This window comes from Pezoporus flaviventris, unplaced genomic scaffold, assembly GCF_033815535.1.
Source record: "Pezoporus flaviventris isolate CSIRO_AGI_PZ_B2104156 unplaced genomic scaffold, CSIRO_AGI_Pfla_v1 ptg000072l, whole genome shotgun sequence".
Taxonomy (NCBI): Eukaryota; Metazoa; Chordata; class Aves; order Psittaciformes; family Psittacidae; genus Pezoporus; species Pezoporus flaviventris.
In genome coordinates this window covers 5,610,455-5,628,872 of record NW_026892620.1, presented here as the reverse complement: position 1 = coordinate 5,628,872, position 18,418 = coordinate 5,610,455, and the positions used below count along the sequence as shown (strand labels likewise).

The following is an 18,418-nucleotide window of genomic DNA, read 5'->3' as shown; positions in this document are numbered from 1 at the left end:
TGCCAACAGAAAGGCAGAGGCTTATTGGGGTGTAAACATGGTCCTCAGGAGACATCACTTGTTCATTCTATGCATCATGAACCTGACAATTAGATGAGCTGACACAATAGCAGAAAAGTGGCTTGGTCCAGTGCTCAGAGTTTGGAAACAGTGATCCCTTTTTTTGCAATAATGAAATATGTTCATTTTCACAATCACCACCTCCATGCTTTCTCCGTAACTCTCTAAATCTTGCTTCATTTGTTTCTAGGATCTTGCCAGCTCCTTTCTTGTTTACCAAAGCCCTCTTCTTTCTTGCTTCAGTGATATGCACATAACACTCATCAAAAACATTCATAAATACTTTTATCTCCTTTATTTCTTATTACAACTGTGTTTCTTATCTGTTTACATCCCTATTCCAGCTTCTGATCTCTTTCCATATCAAGTACCAGATGTTCATCATGGCCTCAGCACCAGCAGGAAACCTGGCAAAGATGCAGTGGTGCTGACAGAAAAACTAGGTGTAAAAAGTGCACTCACTGATAATAAGGTCAGAGGAAAATCTAAATTACTTCTCTGCATCACTGCATCACTGTTGACTGCAAAACATCTTAGGAAGCTTCCAAAACTCTAATTTCAATTTAAAGGGGAAGGCATCAGAAGAACTTGCTCAACTGAGATATCCATAGAAGGGGTTTTAAAAGGACTCAGAGAAAGAACAGTAAAAAATCCACCACCAATTGAATACATCACTCATTTTCTCTAGGAATTGAACTGCAAAAGCAAGAAGCTATCATTCAAAGCAGGCTCAGTAATAGAGGACAAGTAGTAATAGTAGTAGTAGTAATAATAATAATGTACATTTGTGAAGCACTCCAGTATACCTGATTTCTAGCCAACACATTGATAGCGCAGAATAAAATTTGCAGACCCCTAGTAAATATGGTAAGATTTAGCACTACTTTTTTCAATCAGACTTGGCAAAATTGTTATAAAGCATTTTGATAAAGTCAGTGAGCATGGGAGATGAGCGAAATGGATGAAACAGGGAACTGGAACTCCAAAGAGCTCATGGAAATGTCTTTCAACTGAAGAGGCCAAGAATAAATGAATGATATTCACAAATTCAAAATTATTCACAGTAATCAAAAATAAAGCTTACAGTAAAGAGTTAATCAAGGAAGCCTTGTTATTAACGGATTGAATTTCACCTTTCATTTTAGTCATGAATAAAAAAAAAAGATGCAGAAGTAACATACATGAAGAAAAACAATTCTATCCACAGGTATATGATGCATTATATTTATCTGTTGCTATACAAGAAAGCTATGTTGCAAATACTGTTAGTGGTCCTCTGGAGATAGAGTGGTTCTCATTAGTGATCAGAAAGGCAAACAGAATGCTAGGAATTGTTGAAAAAGAAATGCAGAAAGAAAAGAAATGCCTTTGTATTGGTTAGTAGTTTGCAATTTGGGCTGCCCCATCACAAAAAGAATAAACTTAGGAAAGGTTGACTAGAACAATCACAGGTGAGGAACAGCTTTCATCAAAACTGAGGAGAAACAGTACAAGGATGGCTTTGCGTTGAAATCTGGAGATGTAGGAATCTAGAAAGTAAAAAATTTTACGGAAAAGAGGGATAGGAAAGGTTTTTTGTCTTTTTCACAATGCAAGTCCTCCCAAAAATTTGCAAAACATAAGACTTAAAAGCAAACAGTAGGGAGTACCTTTGATAACTAATCAAATTATGAAACTCATTGCTACAGGATGTGAGAGAAGTCCAGGTGTAATCAGTATTGAAACCTAGTCATTCATGAAAAAAAAGACTTATTTCCAGAATTTCAGAACTTCAGGAAGATGTACTTCATGGAAAAGCCATGAGATATTCAGTCCTGAATTGCTGATTTGATTCAGTCTGAACTCTGGAGGTCCCTAAACAGTTGTGGTGCAGTTGATACACCCAAGGGGCGGGAAGCTATCCAGCAGGACTCAGGCTCAAGAGGAGAGCCCATGAGAACCTCATGAGGTTCAATGAGGCCAAGCAGAGAGTCACTTGCTTCTGGGTCAGGGCAACCCCTGGTATCAATAAAGACTGAGGGGTGAAGGGATTGAGAGCAGCTCTGAGAAGGACTTGGGGGTAGTGGTGGATGAGAGATTGGATATGAGCCAGTAACGTGTGCTTACCGCCCACAAGGCCAATCATAACTTGGGCTGCATCCAAACAAGTGTGACCACCAGATCAAGGGAGGTGATTCTGCTCCTCTACTCTGCTCGGGTGAGAGCCCACCTGGAGCACTGCATCCAGCCCTGGAGTCCTCAATATAGGAAAGTTATAGCCATGTTGAAGAGGGTCCAGAGAAGGGCCACAAAAGATCAGAGGGGTGGAGTACCTCTCCTATGAGGAATGGATGAGAGAGTTGGAGTTGTTCTGTCTGGAGAATAGAAGGCTCTTTGGAGAACTTATTGCAGCCTTTCAGTTCCTAAAAGGGGCCAGTAAGAAAGATGGGGAAAGGCTTTTTAGCAGGGACTCCTGCAATAGGATGAGGGGTAATGGTTTTAAATTAAAATATGAGAGATGCAGGCTGGACACGAGGAAAAAATGTTTTACAATTAAGGTGGTAAAACACTGGCACAGGTTGCCCAGAGAGGGGGTGGATGTGCCACCCCGGAGACATTCAAGGCCATGCTGGATGTGGTTCCAGACAACCTGATCTAGTTGAGGATGTTCCTGCTTATTGCAGGGGGGGCTGGACTCCATGACCTTTGAAGGTCCCTTCCAACCCAAACTATTTTATGATTCTATAATTCTAGATTTCCAATAGGAATTATTTTTCTGTACTTTCCTATTTTTTACTCTTTCCTTAAAATTGTCTTTTGGCCAGTAGGCCAAGTTAGACTATTACGTGGACCATTACAGTTGCTGCTACATTTTAATCTTATGGTCTAACAATTTTTTAAGCTCTTTCAGTGCTTATATATGCAACATCTGCTCTTCTGCAGTATTATGCCCTAAACTCCCAGCTGTACAGTGAGACTTTTCTCTTTCTCCCACACATGATTTGATGTTGTAAAGCTTATGTTTGGTTACTGATCCTCTGTGTATCACACAGCCCACTTTAATTCTCATCCTTCAGCTCCTATCCTTACAAACCCCTTCCTTCTGTCAGCCTGATAATATTAATTTATGCTTATAGTTTCTGCTCCAATTTCATTTCCTCAAATTATGTTCCCTTGTCTTTTAGTCCTTTAATATTCTACCTGTCCTTCCAGTGACCCTTGTCACTCTTGGCTAACTGATGTATTATATCTATTTAAATTATGGCTTTCTGGGTTTCCTTTTCAGTTACTTGCCTGGAAAACTAACTGCACTGTGATTGTGCTGCCCTTATGATGCATATTGTTAAAGTGCTACTAGCTACCTGCATGTTACTGAGTAGATCACATTTCCAGTTCTCAGATGAACAGCAGAACTAACAAAGGAGCTGCATCTTTGATCTCTGTTTTAAAAAACATGTTGTAGTCTATACTTTAAAGAAAATATCATGTACAGCATCATAAAATATTTCACAAATAAATATGACCGTGACACATTAAATCCTCCAAAGCAAAGCAGTAGGTTTATCAAGCAGTGTTCACTCGCTGATTCAAGCTGCTTAAATTTACCTGTAAGATGCATATCACCCAGCCAAGAGGCCAGAAGTATCAGCCAGAACCCAAACAGAACAGAGAGACAGAGAAAACCAGGGTGAGAAAGAGGCAGCAGAATGAGGAATTCAACCAGCCAACTGACTACTGAAAGTTACCAAAAGAGAAATCATAACTTGATTTTCCAATTTCCAGAGGCATAAATGTGCAGGTTACAGAAAATGGAAAAATAAAACAGAAAGTGCTTAAGCAGCTGAGTGTGGTATGACACTAGAACCCCTACAAAGAAGAAGAAGATGAGCTTTTTCTTTACGTTTTTAGATCTCACAGTGTAACGGGTTTTAACAGCAAACTTGATCAAATCTGTCTGAATCTTATACTTACATCCCATATTTTGAAATCTTTAATAAACCTTTTGGAACATTTTTTAAATTACTAAGTTCACTTCTGGAAGTAATGTACCTTGAAATTAGATGAATGATTCTACAAACAATAACACAGTTATCAGAAAGAGCCATCAAAATATTATTATCACTAGTTCAGTGATGGAGGCAGAGTAGTGTTATAAATGGGATTGTTTTGATATGCACTGCTATATGCATCAAAACATCTCACTGTGATATTAAACAGTAGCAAAAATCTATGGAACTGGACTGGAGATAACAAAACAAGATAATGAGCTGTATATTCCAGAAAAAAAAAATTCAGTGTTATCTATTCCTGCCACTGCTTAGACACAGGAAAGTGAAATCACTGCAACCAGCGTAATCTGTAATTTCCTGGGCCTGGAAGCTACAACTGTTCTGCTAAATAAAAAGGGCAAGGCCTCCAGCTCTGGAAGTAAGTGGTGAGCAGAGCTTGTGTCCCTTTAGCTAATCACATGCCCAAAATAGGCAGTCTCATCTATGCCACTTATTGAGAGAAAGTCTTGACAATGATAACTTTGAAACAAGTATAGGCATTATCTTGGAAATGTGTTAGGACAGCCAAAAGCTTTACCAGTGAGTGCGTTATCAAAATCTGAGGGGGTTGTTGAAGAGGATTGTGTAACAGTGCTCAAGCCAGAGTCATGGCTCTGTGGAGTTTACCAATGCTGCCTTAATCAGAGGAACAACCTCCTCTGTTTGACCCTTCTCCAATTTTCATTCTGGAGAAGAAGGTACTTGATTAATATTTCTTGTTGTATGCCAATGCAGATACTCTTTTCTAAAACAAGAGGACTCTAGAATTTACACATCACATTCCTTTCCCCAGTTCTTCAGATGAAGCACTTGGATAGCACGACTGCACCCAAGTGACACACTGCTACTAGGACACACACTACCAGCTGATGCAGTAGAAGACACAGCTTCCTTAGTTACCTCTTGCTACCTCTATTCCATCCTCTCTTCCATACACCTGTTTCTGTGTTATCTGTGATAGGAAAGCTAACACGTTCCCCACTGCTGGCTTTGCCTAGGTAAGAGTTTAGCCCCAAGTCAACACTCAGATAACAGCTCTGAAAAGTGTTGTTCCTTCAAAGCTTTTAAAATGAGTTGGCTGTACTTAGTGTTCATTCAAATTCTGGCAATTACTTGCTGATTTAATTGTTTGTTAATTGTTTTTTTAGGAAAAGTATTATTATGTGGAGACCAAAAGCCATTGTGACTTGAAATTACATTGAAATGATACAGGATTCAGCACCAAAAATTAAAATTCTTTTTTAGTAAAATAGGTATTAGTTTTACTAGCACCTGGTTTTAGCTTGAATTTAAATTAAGGCTGTTTGGAATCAACAATTTAAACAACTTGTTCTTTCACACAGCTCCAAGGAAGTCATTGAATTACAGCAGGCATGTAGCTTCTTACTATATTTATGCAGTCTTTAATGGACACTGGGAGTGTTCTTCCTTTTTTATTAATTTCTGTTTAATTGTAAACACTTCTTGTTCAGTCCTAATCCTAGCTGAAAGAACTATGTCTGAATTGTCTATTAAGCTTAAATTATTTTAGCCAAATTAGGCTAGTTTTCATTAGTAATTGCATAACCTGAATTAAGAAGTATTCTTTTACCAAACTTCCAAGTATCTTTTAATGAGATAAAACTCAAGTGATGGCAGTTCTCTAAGCAAGTAGTCCTTGAATGTATTTCATACTGCTTTTGCATTTTAATAGCACTTAGTATAACATTTCCTTTTCATTTGTTCTTTGTTCAGTCAGTAAACAGTCATTGACCAAAAAAGAAGTTGAAACCAGCAGCCAAGTCTCTGTAATCCCAGAGTGCTCTGTGCTCTAACCAGTAACACACAGAAATGGGCTTCCTTTTTCTTTTTTCCTTCCTCATTTTTGAGAATCCTGAAAGGGGGGGGGGGGGGGGGGGGTAGAGGGAGGGGCAGGAGGAGGAAAGTAAGGAAAAAAAGGGAAACAGCTTGACACACCAAATCCTGCTTCTTCTCTCCAGGACTACAGGGTGATTAAGAGACTCTTGAAGATGTGCCTGAGTATCGTAATCAGTGAACTCCGGTCTCTGAAACCATCAGTGAGTATCTTAATTACAAAAACCTTGAAAAGAAAGGGAAGACACAAGCAGTATTTCTACTTCTTGAAAGACTGATCTCTGCCTGGGTTCAGGAAGAAACCTGGGATCCAATTGCCAAACCAAAGTGAGTGATGCAGTTTGAACACCCCAGTGCATTCAGCGTGTTGCCAGAAGCTGCTACAGGGACAGACAGCTCTCCTAGGCCATACCTGCAAGCTCTGTGCAAGTACCTCAAGCATTCTGGAGAAATTAAGATAGACTAGACATGAAACACTGATGTTTAGGCCACAGAATTGTCTTCCTAGAGGTGAGCAGTGGAAATTGTTTCCCTGTTGGTTAACCCTAGGTACCTAAATCTTTTAAAAACTCTCACAAGCAGCAAAAAAATTTCACAAGCAGGTTCAGTTTCTATGTAAGTTTCCTGGATCTCACTGGTGTATCCTCAAAATGGAGCACTGTTTGGCTGAGAAAGCCCAAGTCTCTGGAGTAACACCTCAGTTTTTTAATGAGATACTTTTAGACAAAACTTTAGTAGATTTTCATATTATTTTTATTTGAAAGTTACAAGTGAGATGTTGAACCGCTCCTTGTTGAACAAAAAAAATTACTCAACCACACTAACTTCAATAAATAAATTTTGGAGCTTATTAGCATGCACCCCTAAAAGTGTTTCCTTGTAGTTCTCTCCTCACATTTTTGGAGGTTTTTTGTGACTAAACTTTTGTTTAGAGGCAACAAGGACTTTTAATCAACCAAACCTTAAATGTGTCCAAATGCTGATCTGCAAATACTATATGCTATCTGTATAGCATACTTTGTTTTCAAAACACGATTATTTAAAAACTACCTACCTGTTGCTGCCATGATCTATGGTTACTGCACATAGCATGTAATATGTAGCATCACTGATTTCAGAACAAAAAATAACTTTTAGCAAAAAAAAGTTGGGAAAATCCAGAGGAAGAAAGTTTGTCTGGAAGCAGAGGGACAGCACTCAAAAATCTAAGGCCTCCTTGTGACTCCATTGGCATATCTTCTTTCACTGGACAGGTCATGTAGCTGTTGTCTTTAAAAATTAGAACTATGACTGCTTGTGGACATTGGCAGACAGGGGCAGGAACCAAATAGTGGATCCAGGTGGAAGTTGAGGAGCTCAGAATCTGCCATAAGTATTTCTCACAGCATTTATATTGAACTAAAATCAGTTTCAAAGTGAGACTAGAGGGTTAAAATATTGGTAACTGCAATTTCTCGCTGTTGCACACAGGCAATATGAGTTTACATATACATATTTCACACATGCAGCTTAAGGGAGCCGTCTGTCTAAAATTCCTAAAAGCTTAGCACAAACCTGTTTAAAGCCAAATTCAGAGCTCATACAAATAAGAAATGGATTTACATCTGCTACATCTTAAACCTATCTATCTTCCACATTTAACCTGTCTTGACTTGCCCAGCAGTTGCAGTTCAAATAAAATCAACAGGCTTTATCTGAGATTCTGCAAATCTCACTCTACAGCTAGTTATCTCAGCTTTTCTTCCAGAGCATCCAACTGTATCCACAGATCTCCCACAGAGACTGAGCATAACTACAGCTGTCACAGTTCACTGGGCTATCAATATCCCTGACACCACTGCTTCTTTTACAGATTGCTACTTGCCTCCTATTGTTCTCAACCTCTGCTTCCTCCTCTCTTGATTCACTTGGGTTCATCAGAAACTTCATTACAAAAATAATCTTGAATACAACTCTATCTTTAATAGTGTGATTTTGAACTAGCACAGTACAGAACAGCATTCCCAAAGTAATTTATCATGAGCACCACCAAAACATATGAAAATTAATAAAATATGGAAAAACAAAATCAAGTTTTCCCTTTTTGACCACAGAATAAGGTCTGACAGACAAACACAAGTAACTCAAAGTAAAAAAAACGTGACTTTGGTTATGTTCTCAAATTCTGTATTATTTAATAAGCCCGGTAACGTGATGATAATGGAAGTAACGATGTTTTAAAGAAAATCTGTGTTTTCTAGAATATACAAGCACAAGCATAAAGGAGAGGTCCAACTAGTCGTGAAAAATCATTCCCCAAATTACCAGCACTATCTATATAAATATTCAGTTAAAATTGAATTGATAGCATTAGCATTCCTTTGAATACCTGTAGTGCTGTGTAGTTCATGTGTTGTATGTGACACAGTCCTGCAAATGCATGTGGCTATTAGATGGGTACTAGATGGATACCAGATCCTGATTTACACTCTGTACAGGGTTTGCACCTTAATGGTCGTTTTTATGGCAGCAGTGTGTTCCCTGTGTTTCAGAATATGATGATTTCATCATATGGTGATTTCATCATATGAACCTTATGATGATTCATCATAAGGTTCATTAATCAGTCTGAGAAGCTTCAAAAAACTGTATGTCTGTGTGCTGGCATTTTTGCCTGGCTACACAAAAATGCTGTGTGACATCCTCCTGACACAAGACAAAAGTGCAGTCAAGAGTGGAAGTGTTATGGCACCTGCCAGACATAGCTCAACCAGTGTAAATCTGGCTGATCCCATGCTAGTTTAGATGGTCCTTTAAAAGACTGATTTGAATTTGTTGCTGCAGTTCTCAGCAGAGCATGTGTGGGAAGTGCATTTTGCAGCGAAATCACATCAATACACTGAGGGCGAAATAGGAAACACAATAGGAAGAGAGATTTGGGCATTTAGCACACATGGGAGGCTGGGGAGAGGCACTGAACTGGGCTCTCCCCCTTCTTGGCAAGTGCTCAAGCTGCTCTGGGCAGCCAGCAGGTACAGAAGTTCAGCTCAGTGATATCGGAGACTGTATCAGCACAGATAGCTAAAAAAAACCCCTTCCTTGTCCTCTGCCTGGGGCAAATTCATTCACAAACAACTCTCTGTTGATTTAGTTGAGCTGCAGAGAGGATATAAAAAGCCTAAAATTTCTGCCTAATCCTGTATGATTTATCACCTCTGGGAGTTCTTCTAATGAAGGAACACAAGTCCCTCTTGTTTTCTCCTGTTATTCATTAGAAAGAATGCATATGAATAAGTGTTTAATTTTCTTGATTTTTTTTTTTTTTTTTATTTCCCTTAAATGTGCACGGCTTTTTTGCTATGTCTCAGGGGTAAGTCTTTTGCTTTCTCATTTTTCCCATTTGTTCTTGTTTTGGCTAGTACAGAGTTAATTCTCTTCATAGTAGCTAGTATGAGGCCATGTTCTGAATTTGTGCTGGAAACAGCGTTGATAATACAGGGATGTTTTAGTTACTGCTGAACAGCGCTTGCACAGAGTCAAGGCCTTTTCTGCCTCTCACCCAACCCCACCAGTGAGCTGGGGGCGCACAAGGAGATGGGAGGGAACACAGCTGGGACAACCGACCCCAACTGACCAAAGGGATATTTCATACCATATGGTGTCATGCTCAGCATATAAAGCTGGGAGAAGAAGAAGGGGGGGGATGTTTGGAGTGATGGTGTTTGTCTTCCCAAGAAACCATCACGTGTGATGGAGTCCTGCTGTCCTGGAGATGGCTGAACACCTGAACCCCTGCCTGTCAATGGGAAATGGTGAATAACTTTTTTTGTTTGCTTTACTCAAATGCATGGCTTATGCTTTACCTGTTTTAAACCTATTTTAACCTTTTTTCAGGTTTTTTATCTAAAACCTAAAACTTGTTTTATCTCAACTGATCAGTTTTCTCACTTTTATTCTTCTGATTCTCCCCCCATCCCACTGGGAGGGAGTAAGCAAGTGGCTGTGTGGGGCTTAGTTGTCAGCTGGGGTTAAACCATGACACCATTAATAATAATAGTTATAATAAAAATAATAATAACAAAAATAAACCACCAAATTATTTGGATATTGTTACCTTTAGGCTCTCAAGATGTGGACTGCAGCACTTTTGCCGTACATGTTTTGCTACCAACAGTGTGAGGCATTAATTAAACTCATTATCCACAAGTTGTGCATAAAGTAACTGTTTAGGTGAACTGCCTGAGATATGACAGAAGTTCCTGAGGAACTGACATTGGCAAAATTCTGAGTACTGACTGCTGCAAATGCTTTCTCTAGACCCATAAGGGTGGGAGGGAAAAGCAGACAGAAATTCATATTTATTTGTTCTTAAAAAGGAGTGTAGCTTGCTTTCACTTCTTACATAGAAAACACCTATGCCTTCCTTCCCTCTTAAGTTAGTGTAATTCCTCATGTTTCCAAATCAACACAAATCAGGCTGCTCTACTCTTCTGCCATTTCAGACAGCAGTAATCTTCCAGTAGCTCTTATCCTTTTGCACTGCACCAGCATATAACACAGGGGCACCAGAACAAGGCAAAGACACCACAGAGTCCCAGCTGACAGAATCTTCTAACAAATTAATTCATTTTTAACTGTTTTTCATTGAGTAATGAACGTTAAGTTTGGCAGCCAACACAGCAAGTGCCCTGGGAGAGGAAAGTATTCAAAACAGCATTATATTTGCACAGCATGGTAGAAATTTGTCAATGAAGACAGGATTCTAAAACTTTCGTCCCTTCTTTTTTACACACAGATAAACAGCATCTTCAGAGAATGCCTCACCATACTACTGATGTGTTTTGGGGCTCTGCATGGATACTTCTGTATGCAATGGAAAAAAACATTCTGCAGAAGAAAAGAGAATCTCTTTTCTCAGCGTCTGTTTGATCAAGTGACATAAATTGATGGAATATTTTTTAATAGTGTGATTGCAAACTTAAACCAAAGTGAATATATTTAATATCTATGCATCTAGTGAAGAATGACAATTAATAATATAATCTGGAATATTTCCTGCTAATTTTCATTCCTTTTTACCAAGAGTTACACAAAGGATCATGCAATGAGAAAGAACTCTTCACTTGAAGGTGAAAAGTGTTTAAAAAAAAAAATAAAAGATTTCTATTTTTATACATTTTCACAGCTGGTAACCTTAGACTCTGACTTTTTGTTCTTGCTGTCCTTTGGCATTTTCCTTCTTGCTCCGTCCTTTCCTCTCCCTTGACAATATCACTAAAATATTCCATCTGATGCCCTCCATTAACAGATCTAAAATAAAAGTTTACATAAACACATTATGAAGGAAAATCTGGTTTTCACTGCAAAGAGTTTCTAGTAAAGTTCAGTGAATTAATAAAAAATGGGCACCATCTAAATATCATGTTTCCCAGAAATGATGCAAGGACTTTAAACATGCAAAGTGCATCTACACCATGTTTTTATACTTGGTCTTCTCTCCCAGTGTTATCAAGTTTCTTAGATGAAATACAATTGCTGCCAAGTCAGTAAAAGCCCTACAACTTTAATTTATTGTTGGAAAATTTGTGTCCTTATTAATTCACTTAGAAATAGCAACAAAGAGTAGTCTTTCAGGCTGATTCCAGGAAAATGCTGTGTGCTAGACCAACAGGCATAAAAGATACTTGTTTCAACATTCTTCTCCAATATATCCTGCAGCTACCCCAGATTTTGTGGTGGGGTTTAGACTGGATGCCATAATAAAAGTGTTTTACAACTTTTTTCATACTACTAAAAATTTTAAATATTGAACAAACTCTAAAGCACTAATTAAGAAAGCCTTCAAAACTACTATTAATTTTTAAGTAGATGTAAAAGGCTTTTCTAGACATCATTAAAGGAAAGGGGAAAGGCGATACCTTGCATAAAGCTATCATCAAATAAAAGCAAAAGAAGCATCAATAAAATGTGTAACTACAAAAAAATGCAGAAGAAAAAAAATTATAACCAGTTAACAAGTAAAAAAAACAGGCATCTCAATGTTGTATTTTAAGTCACAGGCAAAAGATGCTGTCATTTGGACTTTGCATGCCTAATAATAGTGAAATTAGATAATTATCTAGCTGAGAAATAGGCAACTTTTCAAATGTCCAGATGGTTTCACCACCCACCTCATTTAGCAAAACTTCCTTTATTCACACTGCTCTAACATGCTGCCCATTTCCTCAATTTGTACCCATTAGCTGACAAGAAAAGGGCTGAGCTCAGAAATCAACAGGCTCTGACAGGAAACCAATTCCCAGGGGCCCTCTTAGAAGTAAGATTTTAAGTGATGTTGCCCAGGAGACAGCTGTAGCAACTAAGTCCCTATCTGAAGTAGTATTAGGGAAGCAGGTGAAAGGATTTACAGTGCAAAGACCCTTTAATATTCTTGATAAGCTGCAAGGAATGATCGTTAGCCCATGGGAAGGCAAGCACGTGGGCTTAGGGTCAGAATGGTAGGGTAACTTAGTTCCTGTTCGCAAGTGAATAAAGCTTCTGCATCTTGCTAAGAGATCTAACTGAAGAATGCAGTTTATATACTTTGGTAGATGTAAGGGACAAGGTCAGATTTATGGTGGAAGGCATCCTTGCATCTGTGCACACATCTGAGAGTTCCCCAGGGTCTGGGAAGGGGTGGCCACCTCACTGCATCTGCAACCATGTCCCAGGCAAGGGCTTAATTTGCTGTGGGTCACACTCTAAAATATGCAGACTTCTGGCAGCAGAGGCATGCATGGCTGTAAAAGGAAGGAGAGGTAGGAATGCACAAACAAGGTCATTTGACAGATGTCATCTTCCAAAATATCAAGAGATGCTAACTTCTAATTAATTTTATGTTTATGAATATTACATCAGGGTGCACGAAATTCAGTCTGCATTTTCACTAACACTTCTCTGATTAACCTGGTGATCCTAAAAGATATTCTAAAGCATCATTGCTTTAACTGCCTTAAAAACATGAATGTTCATTATGCCAGAATGGCAGAGATCACTTTATTTAATTTGTAGTATGTGGACAACAAAGAATAAATAAAATGTTTGGAGTTTTGTTTTGTTACAGTGAAAGCAATCAGCAAATAATGAAAGCTCCATTTCAAGGTCTTTAACGGTAACTGCCTCAGAGAGAAATGTAATTCACCTGACACTGAACAACAAAGCTGAGATGCTGTGATGACTGTATCTGTTACACAGCCTGGGAAACATATTAGATAATTACCTGTAGGCATAATGACTCCCTGACAAAACCTAAATTAAAATGGAATTGCTACTGAGAGTACATATTAGTAGTTTAAGGTAAATTACAAAGCAGGCATTTTATAATTATCCTTAAATTTTTCATTTTAATCTAAGACATTGAGTGAAGGTTAAAAGAAGGCCATGCATGTTGTAAAGCAGAAATCCAGTGAGGGGACCGAAAGTACCTTACTTTAGTACTGTGGAGGATGCGACAGATTGGCATATGAAACAGATTTTGCACTGAAATGTAGTGCCTACCCAGCATCAGATAGCAAAAAATTCATTTTGCTTATAAGTGGTTGTGCCAAACTATCAAACTTTCTTCATACAACATTAATAGGAGATGCTTTGGAACTGACAGTGTAACAGTCAGTACTGGGTGGCAAATGATCAAATCTTTAATAACTACTAAACTAAAATCTTAATCTAAAATCTTTAATAACAAACAGTCTAAAATCTCCTAAGAACACAATCTGCATTGGGCACCCTTTAGAGAAGAAATATACATCTCAGAAGAAGAAAAATTGGAAAGACACCCAGAAAGATTCGTATTTACAAGCCTTAAGAGTATCAGAGGAGGTTGATCTGACCTGCAAAATATAGTCAGTGTAGAGTACTCAGCTGATGGATGCTTTTGGTTACTTCTACCCTCTGCTACAAAATTAGTAAGAGATTGCCCATATGTATGCAATAGTCTTAAAGAGAAAAGAAAAACAAATGAGACAAATCAATAGACTAAACCTTAAAAGGGAAAGAGAAAAGGTCTGAGGCACTCTAATTTATCTGTTTGTATTATAAGTTATCTTTTAGAAACAGAAGTATATAAACACTATCATCCTTTTTGTCCTTCAGCTATGTCTATTATCCCAGGTAAAGGAAATACAAGGACTCATAAATTCAGTTCAAAGGCAGCAATGCTTTTTCTTTGGTTGGCTTAATAAATGACTGCTTTTAAAATATTAGTCTTTAAAAAGGCTTCCTTGAAATAGCTATTTATCTATACTTCTTAAAGAATTTCATTCTTCTTCCTTCATTACAATATATACATTATGAACCGCTGTCATTTCTGAATACAAAAAAAAACCTGAAAAACGTTTTATAGTGGTCCCTCCCACATTTCAGAGTAAATATCTCCCAGAAAGTCAAAAGAATCAAGAGGCAAACAAAACAGCCCAAAAGCTGTACTTTGCTGGTTTGACTGAAAAGAACAGGAGTGGGGTCACAATCAAGGTTTTAAATTACAACAATCTGCAGTTCTGTAATTTCTAGAGGAATTGCCACATCTTTGGATTTCATTACATGCCTTTAATACTTTTCTTAGTTTGAAATTTTATCAGGGATGTGAAGGTTAATTTACTTTTCTGACAAATAATGGACAAGACCACAATACAGTTGCACTCCCTGACTCCCTTGCATTATCAAATTCATTCTACTTGTCCTCCCCAGCTATGATGGCAGCTGCATTTTTCCCCTGTACTTGGTGAAACATCAGGATGCAAGAAGAACCGATCAAATTATGATGTTTGCCTTTGTAACTATTGCCTGATGCTGAATTGTACCTGTCAGAACTCTTTGTGCATTTCTGTTGAAAAACCGTAACAATCTTTACTCTGCATGGTTTCCTTCATCTCCTTGACTCAGTAACATTAATACTAGAGTGGCCAGTGCTCAGCAATAAGCTTCTTTGCACAGCTAACGCAAATTGCTTGCTGTTGTTTAGCAGAACTGTTTCACTCAAGCATGCTAAGGAAATAACCTCCTTTCTCCTTTCCTTTAGATTTCAAAATTTACCATCCAAAGCAAAAGAAAATGTCCAGCTGTTAAAATAGCTATTAATTCCATTTAAGCTGTTAGGTTTTTTAGAAAAAAAACTTGTAGTAGGATGTGTAATGACATTTCTCCCTCTTCACATAATTCCTGACTTTCAGCTACCAGGCATTCGGTTTGGTTAATATTCAGTTAATACCAGAATAGCATGCCTGTATAAAAATGTAATTCATTTTTTTTTTCCCCTTGAGGTTGGTCTACACACAATTTCTATACCAGTTTATTTTTGCTATGAGGAGGCTGCTTTCACCAAATTAATTAAGCACGTAACCTTCAATTTTTATTTTAACAAGCTGGTGGTAGATTGTCTCTTACCAGACAAAACTAAAGTTCCATTTAGTATCAAAATAAGCTGCCCTAATACAAGCAAGCTTTTTGTTGCATTGCATTAATAATATTGCAGTAAATTTTTTTACACTCTGCAACACTTTAACTATATTAGCAGTACTGTGCAGAGAAGCCTCTAGAAATCACAGTTTTCAGTGAAATGAAGATGTGATAGGATGAGTAAAGGCAACCAGGCATAGGTAAATATTACTCAGTTATGTAAAGGGATTATAAATCACATATTTCAACTAAAAAAATTAAATAGACCTTAAAAAAAAAAAAAAAGTGGTTCTTACAATTTCGGTATAGAAGGGGCTTATGAGTCCATATGTATCTCACACACATCGCAGCTTTCCCAGGGTATGTGCTACAGGTATGCTTTAATTTTCTGAGAGTGAAACATCCTCACAAGTGTGTCTCTTCCCAGGTGTGTTTTCCACTCCAGAACGAGACTACAGTGCGCTATGAGGTATCTGGCTCTAAAATGCTCTGTAGCATATTCCAGCACATATATACAGATATATCTCAAAAGGTTATAAAGACCCAAAATTATGTATATCTGACTCCTGGCATTCTTTGCATATTCCCTTAAAATAAAGAAGGTTGTCTACATTACTGATGACATCCATCCATTTATCAGTTCATACATTCAAGCACACATTCATTTATTCATGAGTAAATCAGTAACCACATTTCCCACTTCCACCCAAGCTGAAGAGCACTTTGTTCACAACTTGAAGGAGAAATTCAAGGACAACAGGTTAATGCAGTTAGAAGGGAGGACAAGGAAAGGCTGATCTAGCTAATGCTACACTGAAAAGTATCAGAGTGATCTCTGAGTAAATCACTAACAATAAAAAGCTATATGGCTGTATACCCAGAACAAGTCAAGGAAAGGCATGTTCCATTATTCTGTTCCTTGCTTCACTTTCTGTTAAAGGACAAATGTGTCTAAAACACAACTTTTACCATTACATATAAAAGTTCTATTGCCTTTGATATTCATGAAAACACTGTTATTCTCAAGCTTTCCAGAGTTCAGAAGTTCCACTGAAGAACTGAACAAGTACAGAGACGCAGTATGTTAAAATGCTGGTGATTATCACAGGGAGTTTCAGAGAAGTGTGGATTGGCATATAGAGAACAAGGAAGTATGGTCTTCCCTTCTCAGACATCTTACTTTTACAATTCTAAACATTCCTCCAAAATAACAAAAAATATCTAATATACTATAAACACACAATCTAAAGAACATAGCTCAAAACAATGTGCAAGGTTGCTATGGCCCAGTTCACATCGCCTTTAATAGATGTCAAGCTAATCCACCCTATCAAATGACTGCACAATCTTTTTAAATCAAAACCCACATGAACACATTCCACATAAAGGACACCACAATATTCAGCCTTCATGGACTTCGCTACTCTTGCTTTCTAAGGTGCTTTCTCAGCCTGAAACAAAATTGTACAATATTTAAAGATCTATACTTTCATAAAACAAGATTCTTTAATTTCTCGTAAAATTTGAAGCTATCACAAATAAGCAGAAAAATATAGTTGTGAACAAACACCACAATACTGCATCATAAAGAAGACTGGAAGGATGAAAGGAGGTGTAAGCAATTTCAGTGCTTAGGACCATGTATTTAGGAGTGCATCCTGTACTGAGACAAAGTAAAACCTAGGTGTTGACTTCATTTAGCAGACGGAAACCAACAGCACAATCCTGAGTACAAATTAAACAGATACCTCAAATTTAGAAACATTCTTGACAAGAATCTTCTCATTTCTTTTCTGCAAGCATTTGAGTTACATTTGGTTACATTTGAGTAGAGGATTTGCAGCAGTGGCAGAAGAACTGGCTAGTTACTGTTCCAGACAATATATACCGTGGCTTTTTGCCACAGCAGCAATAAAAGAAGCTCAGGCAAACCTGATAATATCTTGATTACAAGGACTGCAGTCCTGCTCAGGAAACTGTGAATTGAAATTCCCTAGCACGCTTAAGAAGTGGTCTTCCACAGCAATGAAAATGAACGCTTCTTATTCCCTACCTGGGAAAAGAACTCCTTCTCAAAGAGGCAGAAGAAACCCAAAGAACTGAGAAAACTTCTAAAAAAATTGTGGGTTTTGTTTTCTAAAGTAGACAGACTACTAAACACATGACCCTGGACTTTAGCAGGACTGACAGGCTTAGCGGGGCTTGTTTTTCATTGGTTCACTAACCTGATCTGATCTGAGCGTACAGAGCTCCTGTGCTGTTCAGTTTTTCTAGACTTTCTTTGTTAGCCATCTCTTGACAAGCATTCTGTTACAGGGTTGTGACATCTAACTGGTGAGGAACAATTCACATTAAATTAAACCATCACATTAAATGTTAGCCTCCCACACAAAAGATTTGACAGTGAAATTTCGCCTCAAGGAAACCGCAGCAGGTTCGTGCAAATATGCAATTTTTGTGTTGGCATTTCACTAGAATGTAGGCTGATACAATGGCATGAATGAGAGTAACCAAGGAGCAAACCCCAGCTTTCAAATCAGAGCGTTCGCATTTTTATTGTTATTTCAGTATCCTCAGCTTGGCTCTGATGACTGGAAATATTGCTTGTCCTTGCTTCTTCTCCTGCTTTTAAATATTTGCCACACTCCTAGAAAAATTCTTTGAAAAGTTGAATGTTATCTCTAAATGTTCAAAATAAACATTCGAGAAGTTCTGATTTAAATAAGATGCACTTGGAATCTCTGCTTCTTAACAAAAGGGAGAAAACATCTGTTTCATTTCAGCTTCTATTACTAAATACACCTGATTTCATTTGGCACATACCACATTTTCATTATTTAAGGAGAGGCTCCTCAAGTTATGGACATGCATGAATTTCACAGAAGCTTTGAGTGAAGCCACACTAAATTACACTACATCAGTTAGGAATCCAGCTGTTTAGTATTAATGCAGGTGGTAGGCACTTTTTTAAAACACTACACAGGTTTTTTCCAGTTTAGTATCTCAAGGTATGACCACAACAGAAAGTGTCTCCAATAGGATGTAAAAGTAAGGTCTGATGAAGG

General features: G+C 37.9%; 1 protein-coding gene and 1 long non-coding RNA gene across 2 annotated transcripts in view; both read right to left on the bottom strand.

The window, feature by feature from the left end:
- The window catches only part of NALF1 (NALCN channel auxiliary factor 1), a 479,162-nt gene that overhangs the window by 338,717 nt on the left and 122,027 nt on the right, over positions 1 to 18,418 (bottom strand). The gene's annotated exons all lie outside the window — the stretch shown is intronic.
- On the bottom strand, positions 10,690 to 12,227 carry LOC133279265 (uncharacterized). The gene is made up of 3 exons (XR_009746829.1): positions 12,092 to 12,227; positions 11,115 to 11,231; positions 10,690 to 10,808 (listed from the first exon to the last, which is right to left on the bottom strand). It is a non-coding gene; the product is annotated as an uncharacterized LOC133279265 (long non-coding RNA).